The sequence below is a fragment of the Ipomoea nil genome, unplaced genomic scaffold (genome assembly GCF_001879475.1).
Source record: "Ipomoea nil cultivar Tokyo-kokei standard unplaced genomic scaffold, Asagao_1.1 scaffold1501, whole genome shotgun sequence".
Lineage (NCBI taxonomy): Eukaryota > Viridiplantae > Streptophyta > Magnoliopsida > Solanales > Convolvulaceae > Ipomoea > Ipomoea nil.
The window spans coordinates 1-14,633 of record NW_017617929.1 but is presented as its reverse complement, the minus strand read 5'-3'; the positions used below and the strand labels follow the sequence as shown (position 1 = coordinate 14,633).

The 14,633-nt window shown below is 29.5% G+C and overlaps 11 non-coding genes across 11 annotated transcripts; all 11 read right to left on the bottom strand.

Moving 5' to 3' along the window:
* Positions 1–21: 21 nt before the first annotated feature.
* TRNAG-UCC lies at positions 22–93 on the bottom strand. The gene has a single exon. It is a non-coding gene; the product is annotated as a tRNA-Gly (tRNA).
* Positions 94–1,352: 1,259 nt separating this feature from the next.
* TRNAG-UCC lies at positions 1,353–1,424 on the bottom strand. The gene has a single exon. It is a non-coding gene; the product is annotated as a tRNA-Gly (tRNA).
* Positions 1,425–2,830: 1,406 nt separating this feature from the next.
* On the bottom strand, positions 2,831–2,902 carry TRNAG-UCC. Its single transcript has one exon. It is a non-coding gene; the product is annotated as a tRNA-Gly (tRNA).
* A 668-nt stretch (positions 2,903–3,570) lies between these two features.
* Positions 3,571–3,640, bottom strand: TRNAG-UCC. The gene has a single exon. It is a non-coding gene; the product is annotated as a tRNA-Gly (tRNA).
* A 563-nt stretch (positions 3,641–4,203) lies between these two features.
* TRNAG-UCC lies at positions 4,204–4,274 on the bottom strand. Its single transcript has one exon. It is a non-coding gene; the product is annotated as a tRNA-Gly (tRNA).
* A 1,408-nt stretch (positions 4,275–5,682) lies between these two features.
* On the bottom strand, positions 5,683–5,754 carry TRNAG-UCC. Its single transcript has one exon. It is a non-coding gene; the product is annotated as a tRNA-Gly (tRNA).
* A 1,270-nt stretch (positions 5,755–7,024) lies between these two features.
* Positions 7,025–7,096, bottom strand: TRNAG-UCC. Its single transcript has one exon. It is a non-coding gene; the product is annotated as a tRNA-Gly (tRNA).
* Positions 7,097–7,768: 672 nt separating this feature from the next.
* TRNAG-UCC lies at positions 7,769–7,840 on the bottom strand. Its single transcript has one exon. It is a non-coding gene; the product is annotated as a tRNA-Gly (tRNA).
* A 672-nt stretch (positions 7,841–8,512) lies between these two features.
* Positions 8,513–8,584, bottom strand: TRNAG-UCC. The gene has a single exon. It is a non-coding gene; the product is annotated as a tRNA-Gly (tRNA).
* A 2,089-nt stretch (positions 8,585–10,673) lies between these two features.
* TRNAG-UCC lies at positions 10,674–10,745 on the bottom strand. Its single transcript has one exon. It is a non-coding gene; the product is annotated as a tRNA-Gly (tRNA).
* Positions 10,746–12,811: 2,066 nt separating this feature from the next.
* TRNAG-UCC lies at positions 12,812–12,883 on the bottom strand. The gene has a single exon. It is a non-coding gene; the product is annotated as a tRNA-Gly (tRNA).
* Positions 12,884–14,633: the final 1,750 nt, after the last annotated feature.

Genomic DNA, 14,633 nt, shown 5'->3' with positions numbered 1-14,633 from the left:
GCTTAACGAATGCAAAGGTAATGCGTTTGCCGGGAGTTGGACCCGGGTCTATTGCTTGGAAGGCAATTATCCTAACCGTTGGACTACAAACGCAATTTCATTATATGGTACTTTCTTTGTATAACGCTATGACATTTACATTCTCAACCGGGAATTTCATAATGTTATTGAGAATATGAATTATGTAATTTTCGAATCTCTATATCTAGTGAGGCCTAAGCGCATATCCTTAAACAATTCTTGGATTCAATGCAATATTTCATCTTGTTTGTTCCTTAGGTTCGAACCAAAGACCTTCTTATGAAATTCAATGAGTAAGTTAAAAACAATAAATAATTAACAGAATATTTTTTACAAAAGTATACACTGACGGGGTCCATGTGTATTTATGAAAAAGTAAGTGATATAATAGAGGTAATGTATAAACAAATAATAAAAATTACAAAAATCAAAATAATACGAAGCTTTCATTTCAAGTTTCAACAACCGATTGAACCAACTTGTTTTAGTAGATATTTTAAAAATATTAAGAGGTGAATAAATTGATATCAAAATTACAAACTGGTAAAATATAAAAGAGTTTAGTCCATAAGGTTGCTTAAATCGAGAAGCGAAACTTAACGAAATTAAGCTCTAGGCTGCATGTTTGGTTTGCTTAATTCGAGAGGCTTAACGAATGCAAAGGTAATGCGTTTGCCAGGAGTCGAACCCAGGTCTATTGCTTGGAAGGCAATTATCCTAACCGTTGGACTACAAACACAATTTCATTATATGGTACTTTCTTTGTATAACGCTATGACATCTACATTCTCAACCGGGAATGTCATAATGTTATTGAGAATATGAATTATGTAATTTCGAATCCCTATTTCTAGGTGAGGCCTAAACGCATATCCTTAAACAATTCTTGATTCAATGCAATATTTCATCTTGTTTGTCTTCCTTAGGTTTGAACCAAAGACCTTCTTATGAAATTCAATGAGTAAGTTAAAAACAATAAATAATTAACAGAATATTTTTTACAAAAGTATACACTGACGGGTCCATGTGTATTTATGAAAAAGTAAGTGATATAATAGAGGTAATGTAGAAAAAAATAATAAAAATTACAAAAATCAAATAATACGAAACTTTCATTTCAAGTTTCAACAACCGATTGAACAAACTTGTTTTAGTAGATATTTTAAAAATATTAAGAGGTGAATAAATTGATATCAAAATTACAAACTGGTAAAATATAAAAGAGTTTAGTCCATAAGGTTTTAAATCGAGAAGCGAAACTTAACGAAATTAAGCTCTAGGGCTGCATGTTGGTTTGCGTAATTCGAGAGGCTTAACGAATGCAAAGGTAATGCGTTTGCCGGGAGTTGAACCCAGGTCTATTGCTTGGAAGGCAATTATCCTAACCGTTGGACTACAAACGCAATTTCATTATATGGTACTTTCTTTGTATAACGCTATGACATCTACATTCTCAACCGGGAATGTCATAATGTTATTGAGAATATGAATTTGTAATTTTCGAATCCCTATTTCTAGGTGAGGCCTAAACGCATATCCTTAAACAATCTTGGATTCAATGCAATATTTCTTCTTGTTTGTCTTCCTTAGGTTTGAACCAAAGACCTTCTTATGAAATTCAATGAGAGTAAGTTAAAAACAATAAATAATTAACAGAAATTTTTTACAAAAGTATACACTGACGGGGTCCATGTGTATTTATGAAAAAGTAAGTGATATAATAGAGGGTAATGTATAAACAAATAATAAAAATTACAAAAATCAAAATAATACAAAGCTTTCATTTCAAGTTTCAACAACCGATTGAACCAACTTGTTTTAGTAGATATTTTAAAAATATTAAGAGGTGAATAAATTGATATCAAAATTACAAACTGGTAAAATATAAAAGTTTGTTTAATGGAAGTGTGAATATAAATTTTATTTTAAAAAAATATATATAAAATTGAATTTATATAATAAATTATTAAATTTGAAGAGAGTTTAGTCCTTAGGGTTGCTTAAATCGAGAAGCAAAACTTAACGAAATTATGCTCTAGGCTAATTCGAGAGGCTTAACGAATGCAAAGGTAATGCGTTTGCCGAGTTGAACCCCGGGTCTATTGCTTGGAAGGCAATTATCCTAACCGTTGGACTACAAACGCAATTTCATTATATGGTACTTTCTTTGTATAACGCTATGACATTTACATTCTCAACCGGGAATGTCATAATGTTATTGAGAATATGAATTATGTAATTTTCGAATCCCTATTTCTAGGTGAGGCCTAAACGCATATCCTTAAACAATTCTTGGATTCAATGCAATATTTCATCTGTTTGTCTTCCTTAGGTTGAACCAAAGACCTTCTTATGAAATTCAATGAGTAAGTTAAAAACAATAAATAATTAACAGAAATTTTTTACAAAAGTATACACTGACGGGGTCCATGTGTATTTATGAAAAAGTAAGTGATATAATAGAGGGTAATGTATAAACAAATAATAAAAATTACAAAAATCAAAATAATACAAAGCTTTCATTTCAAGTTTCAACAACCGATTGAACCAACTTTTAGTAGATATTTTAAAAATATTAAGAGTGAATAAATTGATATCAAAATTACAAACTGGTAAAATATAAAAGTTTGTTTAATGGAAGTGTGAATATAAATTTTATTTTAAAAAAAATATATATAAAATTGAATTTATATAATAAATTATTAAATTGAAGAGAGTTTAGTCCTTAGGGTTGCTTAAATCGAGAAGCAAAACTTAACGAAATTATGCTCTAGGGCTAATTCGAGAGGCTTAACGAATGCAAAGGTAATGCGTTTGCCGGGAGTTGAACCCGGGTCTATTGCTTGGAAGGCAATTATCCTAACCGTTGGACTACAAACGCAATTTCATTATATGGTACTTTCTTTGTATAACGCTATGACATACATTCTCAACCGGGAATGTCATAATGTTATTGAGAATATGAATTATGTAATTTTCGAATCCCTATTTCTAGGTGAGGCCTAAACGCATATCCTTAAACAATTCTTGGATTCAATGCAATATTTCTTCTTGTTTGTCTTCCTTAGGTTTGAACCAAAGACCTTCTTATGAAATTCAATGAGTAAGTTAAAAACAATAAATAATTAACAGAATATTTTTTACAAAAGTATACACTGACGGGGTCCATGTGTATTTATGAAAAAGTAAGTGATATAATAGAGGGTAATGTATAAACAAATAATAAAAATTACAAAAATCAAAATAATACAAAGCTTTCATTTCAAGTTTCAACAACCGATTGAACCAACTTGTTTTAGTAGATATTTTAAAAATATTAAGAGGTGAATAAATTGATATCAAATTACAAACTGGTAAAATATAAAAGTTTGTTTAATGAAGTGTGAATATAAATTTTATTTTAAAAATATATATATAAAATTGAATTTATATAATAAATTATTAAATTTGAAGAGAGTTTAGTCCTTAGGGTTGCTTAAATCGAGAAGCAAAACTTAACGAAATTATGCTCTAGGGCTAATTCGAGAGGCTTAACGAATGCAAAGGTAATGCGTTTGCCGGGTTGAACCCGGGTCTATTGCTTGGAAGGCAATTATCCTAACCGTTGGACTACAAACGCAATTTCATTATATGGTACTTTCTTTGTATAACGCTATGACATTTACATTCTCAACCGGAATGTCATAATGTTATTGAGAATATGAATTATGTAATTTTCGAATCTCTATTCTAGGTGAGGCCTAAACGCATATCCTTAAACAATTCTTGATTCAATGCAATATTTCATCTTGTTTGTCTTCCTTAGGTTTGAACCAAAGACCTTCTTATGAAATTCAATGAGTAAGTTAAAAACAATAAATAATTAACAGAATATTTTTTACAAAAGTATACACTGGGGGTCCATGTGTATTTATAAAAAGTAAGTGATATAATAGAGGGTAATGTAGAAAAAATAATAAAAATTACAAAAATCAAATAATACGAAACTTTCATTTCAAGTTTCAACAACCGATTGAACAAACTTTTTAGTAGATATTTAAAAATATTAAGAGGTGAATAAATTGATATCAAAATTAAACTGTAAAATATAAAAGAGTTTAGTCCAGAAGTTGCTTAAATCGAGAAGCCAAACTTACGAAATTAAGCAAGCTAATTCGAGAGGCTTAACGAATGCAAAGGTAATGCGTTTGCCGGGAGTTGAACCCGGTCTATTGCTTGGAAGGCAATTATCCTAACCGTTGGACTACAAACGCAATTTCATTATATGGTACTTTCTTTGTATAACGCTATGACATTTACATTCTCAACCGGAATGTCATAATGTTATTGAGAATATGAATTATGTAATTTTCGAATCCCTATTTCTAGGTGAGCCTAAACGCATATCCTTAAACAATCCTTGGATTCAATGCAATATTTCTTCTTGTTTGTCTTCCTTAGGTTTGAACCAAAGACCTTCTTATGAAATTCAATGAGTAAGTTAAAAACAATAAGTAATTAACAGAAATTTTTTTACAAAAGTATACACTGACGGGGTCCATGTGTATTTATGAAAAAGTAAGTGATATAATAGAGGGTAATGTATAAACAAACAATAAAAATTACAAAAATCAAAATAATACAAAGCTTTCATTTCAAGTTTCAACAACCGATTGAACCAACTTGTTTTAGTAGATATTTTAAAAATATTAAGAGGTGAATAAATTGATATCAATATTACAAACTGGTAAAATATAAAAGTTTGTTTAATGGAAGTGTGAATATAAATTTTATTTTAAAAATATATATAAAATTGAATTTATATAATAAATTATTAAATTTGAAGAGAGTTTAGTCCTTAGGTTGCTTAAATCGAGAAGCAAAACTTAACGAAATTATGCTCTAGGGCTAATTCGAGAGCTTAACGAATGCAAAGGTAATGCGGTTGCCGGGGTTGAACCCGGGTCTATTGCTTGGAAGGCATTTATCCTAACCGTTGGACTACAAACGCAATTTCATTATATGGTACTTTCTTTGTATAACGCTATGACATTTACATTCTCAACCGGAAATGTCATAATGTTATTGAGAATATGAATTATGTAATTTTCGAATCTCTATATCTAGGTGAGGCCTAAGCGCATATCCTTAAACAATTCTTGGATTCAATGCAATATTTCATCTTGTTTGTCTTCCTTAGGTTCAAACCAAAGACCTTCTTATGAAATTCAATGAGTAAGTTAAAAACAATAAATAATTAACAGAATATTTTTTACAAAAGTAATACACTGACGGGGTCCATTGTGTATTTATGAAAAAGTAAGTGATATAATAGAGGGTAATGTATAAACGAATAATAAAAATTACAAAAATCAAAATAATACGAAGCTTTCATTTCAAGTTTCAAGAACCGATTGAACCAACTTGTTTTAGTAGCTATTTTAAAAATATTAAGAGGTGAATAAATTGATATCAAAATTACAAACTGGTAAAATATAAAAGTTTGTTTAATAGAAGTGTGAATATAAATTTTATTTAAAAAATATATATAAAATGGAATTTATATAATAAATTATTAAATTTGAAAAGAGTTTAGTCCATAGGGTTGCTTAAATCGAGAAGCAAACTTAACGAAATTATGCTCTAGGGCTAATTCGAGAGGCTTAACGAATGCAAAGGTAATGCGTTTGCCGGGAGTTGGACCCGGGTCTATTGCTTGGAAGGCAATTATCCTAACCGTTGGACTACAAACGCAATTTCATTATATGGTACTTTCTTTGTATAACGCTATGACATTACATTCTCAACCGGGAATTCATAATGTTATTGAGAATATGAATTATGTAATTTTCGAATCTCTATATCTAGGTGAGGCCTAAGCGCATATCCTTAAACAATTCTTGGATTCAATGCAATATTTCATCTTGTTTGTCTTCCTTAGGTTCGAACCAAAGACCTTCTTATTAAATTCAATGAGTAAGTTAAAAACAATAAATAATTAACAGAATATTTTTTACAAAAGTATACACTGACGGGGTCCATGTGTATTTATGAAAAAGTAAGTGATATAATAGAGAGTAATGTATAAACAAATAATAAAAATTACAAAAATCAAAATAATACGAAGCTTTCAATTCAAGTTTCAACAACCGATTGAACCAACTTGTTTTAGTAGATATTTTAAAAATATTAAGAGGTGAATAAATTGATATCAAAATTATAAATTGGTAAAATATAAAAGAGTTTTAGTCCATAAGGTTGCTTAAATCGAGAAGCGAAACTTAACGAAATTAAGCTCTAAGGCTGCATGTTTGGTTTGCTTAATTCGACAGGCTTAACGAATGCAAAGGTAATGCGTTTGCCAGGAGTCGAACCCAGGTCTATTGCTCGGAAGGCAATTATCCTAACCGTTGGACTACAAACACAATTTCATTATATGGTACTTTCTTTGTATAACGCTATGACATCTACATTCTCAACCGGGAATGTCATAATGTTATTGAGAATATGAATTATGTAATTTTCGAATCCCTATTTCTAGGTGAGGCCTAAACGCATATCCTTAAACAATTCTTGGATTCAATGCAATATTTCATCTTGTTTGTCTTCCTTAGGTTTGAACCAAAGACCTTCTTATGAAATTCAATGAGTAAGTTAAAAACAATAAATAATTAACAGAATATTTTTTACAAAAGTATACACTGACGGAGTCTATGTGTATTTATTAAAAAGTGAGTGATATAATAGAGGGTAATGTAGAAAAAAATAATAAAAATTACAAAAATCAAATAATACGAAACTTTCATTTCAAGTTTCAACAACCGATTGAACAAACTTGTTTTAGTAGATATTTTAAAAATATTAAGAGGTGAATAAATTGATATCAAAATTACAAACTGGTAAAATATAAAAGAGTTTAGTCCATAAGGTTGCGTAAATCGAGAAGCGAAACTTAACGAAATTAAGCACTAGGGCTGCATGTTTGGTTTGCGTAATTCGAGAGGCTTAACGAATGCAAAGGTAATGCGTTTGCCAGGAGTTGAACCCAGGTCTATTGCTTGGAAGGCAATTATCCTAACCGTTGGACTACAAACGCAATTTCATTATATGGTACTTTCTTTGTATAACGCTATGACATCTACATTCTCAACCGGGAATGTCATAATGTTATTGAGAATATGAATTATGTAATTTTCGAATCCCTATTTCTAGGTGAGGCCTAAATACATATCCTTAAACAATCCTTGGATTCAATGCAATATTTCTTCTTGTTTGTCTTCCTTAGGTTTGAACCAAAGACCTTCTTATGAAATTCAATGAGTAAGTTAAAAACAATAAATAATTAACAGAAAATTTTTTACAAAAGTATACACTGACGGGGTCCATGTGTATTTATGAAAAAGTAAGTGATATTATAAAGGGTAATGTATAAACAAATAATAAAAATTACAAAAATCAAAATAATACAAAGCTTTCATTTCAAGTTTCAACAACCGATTGAACCAACTTGTTTTAGTAGATATTTTAAAAATATTAAGAGTTGAATAAATTGATATCAAAATTACAAACTGGTAAAATATAAAAGTTTGTTTAATGGAAGTGTGAATATAAATTTTATTTTAAAAAAATATATATAAAATTGAATTTATATAATAAATTATTAAATTTGAAGAGAGTTTAGTCCTTAGGGTTGCTTAAATGGAGAAGCAAAACTTAACGAAATTATGCTCTAGGACTAATTCGAGAGGCTTAACGAATGCAAAGGTAATGCGTTTGCCGAGAGTTGAACCCGGGTCTATTGCTTGGAAGGCAATTATCCTAACCGTTGGACTACAAACGCAATTTCATTATATGGTACTTTCTTTGTATAACACTATGACATTTACATTCTCAATCGGGAATGTCATAATGTTATTGAGAATATGAATTATGTAATTTTCGAATCCCTATTTCTAGGTGACGCCTAAACGCATATCCTTAAACAATCCTTGGATTCAATGCAATATTTCTTCTTGTTTGTCTTCCTTAGGTTTGAACCAAAGACCTTCTTATGAAATTCAATGAGTAAGTTAAAAACAATAAATAATTAACAGAAAATTTTTTACAAAAGTATACACTGACGGGGTCCATGTGTATTTATGAAAAAGTAAGTGATATAATAAAGGGTAATGTATAAACAAATAATAAAAATTACAAAAATCAAAATAATACAAAGCTTTCATTTCAAGTTTCAACAACCGATTGAACCAACTTGTTTTAGTAGATATTTTAAAAATATTAAGAGTTGAATAAATTGATATCAAAATTACAAACTGGTAAAATATAAAAGTTTGTTTAATGGAAGTGTGAATATAAATTTTATTTTAAAAAAATATATATAAAATTGAATTTATATAATAAATTATTAAATTTGAAGAGAGTTTAGTCCTTAGGGTTGCTTAAATCGAGAAGCAAAACTTAACGAAATTATGCTCTAGGGCTAATTCGAGAGGCTTAACGAATGCAAAGGTAATGCGTTTGCCGGGAGTTGAACCCGGGTCTATTGCTTGGAAGGCAATTATCCTAACCGTTGGACTACAAACGCAATTTCATTATATGGTACTTTCTTTGTATAACACTATGACATTTACATTCTCAACCGGGAATGTCATAATGTTATTGAGAATATGAATTATGTAATTTTCGAATCCCTATTTCTAGGTGATGCCTAAACGCATATCCTTAAACAATCCTTGGATTCAATGCAATATTTCTTCTTGTTTGTCTTCCTTAGGTTTGAACCAAAGACCTTCTTATGAAATTCAATGAGTAAGTTAAAAACAATAAGTAATTAACAGAAATTTTTTTACAAAAGTATACACTGACGGGGTCCATGTGTATTTATGAAAAAGTAAGTGATATAATAGAGGGTAATGTATAAACAAACAATAAAAATTACAAAAATCAAAATAATACAAAGCTTTCATTTCAAGTTTCAACAACCGATTGAACCAACTTGTTTTAGTAGATATTTTAAAAATATTAAGAGGTGAATAAATTGATATCAATATTACAAACTGGTAAAATATAAAAGTTTGTTTAATGGAAGTGTGAATATAAATTTTATTTTAAAAATATATGTATAAAATTGAATTTATATAATAAATTATTAAATTTGAAGAGAGTTTAGTCCTTAGGGTTGCTTAAATCGAGAAGCAAAACTTAACGAAATTATGCTCTAGGGCTAATTCGAGAGGCTTAACGAATGCAAAGGTAATGCGGTTGCCGGGGTTGAACCCGGGTCTATTGCTTGGAAGGCATTTATCCTAACCGTTGGACTACAAACGCAATTTCATTATATGGTACTTTCTTTGTATAACGCTATGACATTTACATTCTCAACCGGAAATGTCATAATGTTATTGAGAATATGAATTATGTAATTTTCGAATCTCTATATCTAGGTGAGGCCTAAGCGCATATCCTTAAACAATTCTTGGATTCAATGCAATATTTCATCTTGTTTGTCTTCCTTAGGTTCAAACCAAAGACCTTCTTATGAAATTCAATGAGTAAGTTAAAAACAATAAATAATTAACAGAATATTTTGTTACAAAAGTAAACACTGAAGGGGTCCATGTATATTTACTAAAAAGTAAGTGATATAATAGAGGGTAATGTAGAAAAAAGTAATAAAAATTACAAAAATCAAGTAATACGAAACTTTCATTTCAAGTTTCAACAACCGATTGAACAAACTTGTTTTAGTAGATATCTTAAAAATATTAAGAGGTGAATAAATTCATATCAAAATTACAAACTGGTAAAATATAAAAGAGTTTAGTCCAGAAGGTTGCTTAAATCGAGAAGCCAAACTTAGAAATTAAGCTCTGGGGCTGCATGTTTGGTTTGCTTAATTCGAGGGGCCTAACGAATGCAAAGGTAATGCGTTTGTCGGGAGTCGAACCAAGGTCTATTGCTTGGAAGGCAATTATCCTAACCGTTGGTCTACAAACGCAATTTCATTATATGGTACTTTCTTTGTATAATGCTATGACATCTACATTCTCAACCGGGGATGTCATAATGTTATTGAGAATGTGAATTATGTAATTTTCGAATCCCTATATCTAGGTGAGACCTAAATGCATATCCTTAAACAATTCTTGGATTCAGTGCAATATTTCTTCTTGTTTGTCTTCCATAGGTTTGAACCAAAGACCTTCTTATGAAATTCAATGAGTAAGTTAAAAACAATAAATAATTAAAAGAATATTTTTTACAAAAGTATACACTCACGGGGTCCATGTGTATTTATGAAAAATTAAGTGATATAATAGAGGGTAATGTATAAAAAAATAATAAAAATTACAAAAATCAAAATAATACGAAGCATTCATTTCAAGTTTCAACAACCAATTGAACCAACTTGTTTTAGTTGATATTTTAAAAATATTAAGAGGTGAATAAATTGATATCAAAATTAGAAACTGGTAAAATATAAAATTTGTTTAATAGAAGTGTGAATATAAATTTTATTTAAAAAATATATATATAAAATGGAATTTATATAATAAATTATTAAATTTGAAAAGAGTTTAGTCCATAGGGTTGCTTAAATCGAGAAGCAAAACTTAACGAAATTACGCTCTACGGCTTGCTTAATTCGAGAGGCTTAACGAATGCAAAGGTAATGCGTTTGCCGGGAGTTGAACCCGGGTCTATTGCTTGGAAGGCAATTATCCTAACCGTTGGACTACAAACACAATTTCATTATATGGTACTTTCTTTTTATAACGCTATGACATTTACATTCTCAACCGGGAATGTCATAATGTTATTGAGAATATGAATTATGTAATTTTCGAATCTCTATATCTAGGTGAGGCCTAAGCGCATATCCTTAAACAATTCTTGGATTCAATGCAATATTTCATCTTGTTTGTCTTCCTTAGGTTTCGAACCAAAGACCTTCTTATGAAATTCCAATGAGTAAGTTAAAAACAATAAATAATTAACAGAATATTTTTTACAAAAGTATACACTGACGGGTCTATGTGTATTTATTAAAAAGTAAGTGATATAATAGAGGGTAATGTAGAAAAAAATAATAAAAATTACAAAAATCAAATAATACGAAACTTTCATTTCAAGTTTCAACAACCGATTGAACAAACTTGTTTTAGTAGATATTTTTAAAAATATTAAGAGGTGAATAAATTGATATCAAAATTACAAACTGGTAAAATATAAAAGAGTTTAGTCCAGAAGGTTGCTAAATCGAGAAGCGAACTTAACGAAATTAAGCACTAGGGCTGCATGTTGGTTTGCGTAATTCGAGACGCTTAACGAATGCAAAGGTAATGCGTTTGCCAGGGAGTCGAACCCAGGTCTATTGCTCGGAAGGCAATTATCCTAACCGTTGGACTACAAACACAATTTCATTATATGGTACTTTCTTTGTATAACGCTATGACATCTACATTCTCAACCGGGAATGTCATAATGTTATTGAGAATATGAATTATGTAATTTTCGAATCCCTATTTCTAGGTGAGGCCTAAACGCATATCCTTAAACAATTCTTGGATTCAATGCAATATTTCATCTTGTTTGTCTTCCTTAGGTTTGAACCAAAGACCTTCTTATGAAATTCAATGAGTAAGTTAAAAACAATAAATAATTAACAGAAAATTTTTACAAAAGTATACACTGACGGGGTCCATGTGTATTTATGAAAAAAGTAAGTGATATAATAGAGGGTAATGTATAAAAAATAATAAAAATTACAAAAATCAAAATAATACAAAGCTTTCATTTCAAGTTTCAACAACCGATTGAACCAACTTGTTTTAGTAGATATTTTTAAAAATATTAAGAGTGAATAAATTGATATCAAATTACAAACTGGTAAAATATAAAAGTTTGTTTAATGAAGTGTGAATATAAATTTTATTTAAAAAATATATATAAAATTGAATTTATATAATAAATTATTAAATTTGAAGAGAGTTTAGTCCTTAGGGTTGCTTAAATCGAGAAGCAAAACTTAACGAAATTATGCTCTAGGCTAATTCGAGAGGCTTAACGAATGCAAAGGTAATGCGTTTGCCGGGAGTTGAACCCGGTCTATTGCTTGGAAGCAATTATCCTAACCGTTGGACTACAAACGCAATTTCATTATATGGTACTTTCTTTGTATAACGCTATGACATTACATTCTCAACCGGAATGTCATAATGTTATTGAGAATATGAATTATGTAATTTTCGAATCCCTATTTCTAGGTGAGGCCTAACGCATATCCTTAAACAATCTTGGATTCAATGCAATATTTCTTGTTTGTCTTCCTTAGGTTTGAACCAAAGACCTTCTTATGAAATTCAATGAGTAAGTTAAAAACAATAAATAATTAACAGAAATTTTTTACAAAAGTATACACTGACGGGTCCATGTGTATTTATGAAAAAGTAAGTGATATAATAGAGGGTAATGTATAAACAAATATAAAAAAATTACAAAAATCAAAATAATACAAAGCTTTCATTTCAAGTTTCAACAACCGATTGAACCAACTTGTTTTAGTAGATATTTTAAAAATATTAAGAGTGAATAAATTGATATCAAAATTACAAACTGGTAAAATATAAAAGTTTGTTTAATGGAAGTGTGAATATAAATTTTATTTTAAAAAATATATATAAATTAATTATATAATAAATTATTAAATTTGAAGAGAGTTTAGTCCTTAGGGTTGCTTAAATCGAGAAGCAAAACTTAACGAAATTATGCTCTAGGGCTAATTCGAGAGGCTTAACGAATGCAAAGGTAATGCGTTTGCCGGGAGTTGAACCCGGGTCTATTGCTTGGAAGGCAATTATCCTAACCGTTGGACTACAAACGCAATTTCATTATATGGTACTTTCTTTGTATAACGCTATGACATTTACATTCTCAACCGGGAATGTCATAATGTTATTGAGAATATGAATTATGTAATTTTCGAATCCCTATTTCTAGGTGAGGCCTAAACGCATATCCTTAAAACAATTCTTGGATTCAATGCAATATTTCATCTTGTTTGTCTTCCTTAGGTTTGAACCAAAGACCTTCTTATGAAATTCAATGAGTAAGTTAAAAACAATAAATAATTAACAGAAATTTTTTTACAAAAGTATACACTGACGGGGTCCATGTGTATTTATGAAAAAGTAAGTGATATAATAGAGGGTAATGTATAAACAAATAATAAAAATTACAAAAATCAAAATAATACGAAGCTTTCATTTCAAGTTTCAACAACCGATTGAACCAACTTGTTTTAGTAGATATTTTAAAAATATTAAGAGGTGAATAAATTGATATCAAAATTACAAACTGGTAAAATATAAAAGTTTGTTTAATAGAAGTGTGAATATAAATTTATTTTAAAATATATATAAATGAATTTATATAATAAATTATTAAATTTGAAAAGAGTTAGTCCTTAGGGTTGCTTAAATCGAGAAGCAAACTTAACGAAATTATGCTCTAGGGCTAATTCGAGAGGCTTAACGAATGCAAAGGTAATGCTTGCCGGGTTGAACCGGGTCTATTGCTTGGAAGGCAATTATCCTAACGTTGGACTACAAACGCAATTTCATTATATGGTACTTTCTTTGTATAACGCTATGACATTTACATTCTCAACCGGAATGTCATAATGTTATTGAGAATATGAATTATGTAATTTTCGAATCTCTATATCTAGGTGAGGCCTAAGCGCATATCCTTAAACAATTCTTGGATTCAATGCAATATTTCATCTTGTTTGTCTTCCTTAGGTTCAACCAAAGACCTTCTTATGAAATTCAATGAGTAAGTTAAAAACAATAAATAATTAACAGAATATTTTTTACAAAGTATACACTGACGGGGTCCATGTGTATTTATAAAAAGTAAGTGATATAATAGAGGGTAATGTAGAAAAAATAATAAAAATTACAAAAATCAAATAATACGAAACTTTCATTTCAAGTTTCAACAACCGATTGAACAAACTTGTTTTAGTAGATATTTTAAAAATATTAAGAGGTGAATAAATTGATATCAAAATTACAAACTGGTAAAATATAAAGAGTTTAGTCCATAAGGTTGCTTAAATCGAGAAGCCAAACTTAAGAAATTAAGCTCTGGGCTGCATGTTTGGTTTGCTTAATTCGAAGGCTTAACGAATGCAAAGGTAATGCGTTTGCCGGAGTCGAACCGGTCTATTGCTTGGAAGGCAATTATCCTAACCGTTGGACTACAAACGCAATTTCATTATATGGTACTTTCTTTGTATAACGCTATGACATCTACATTCTCAACCGGGAATGTCATAATGTTATTGAGAATATGAATTATGTAATTTTCGAATCCCTATTCTAGGTGAGCCTAAACGCATATCCTTAAACAATTCTTGGATTCAATGCAATATTTCATCTTGTTTGTCTTCCTTAGGTTTGAACCAAAGACCTTCTTATGAAATTCAATGAGTAAGTTAAAAACAATAAATAATTAACAGAATATTTTTTACAAAAGTATACACTGACGGGGTCCATGTGTATTTATGAAAAAGTAAGTGATATAATAGGGTAATGTATAAAAAAATAATAAAAATTACAAAATCAAAA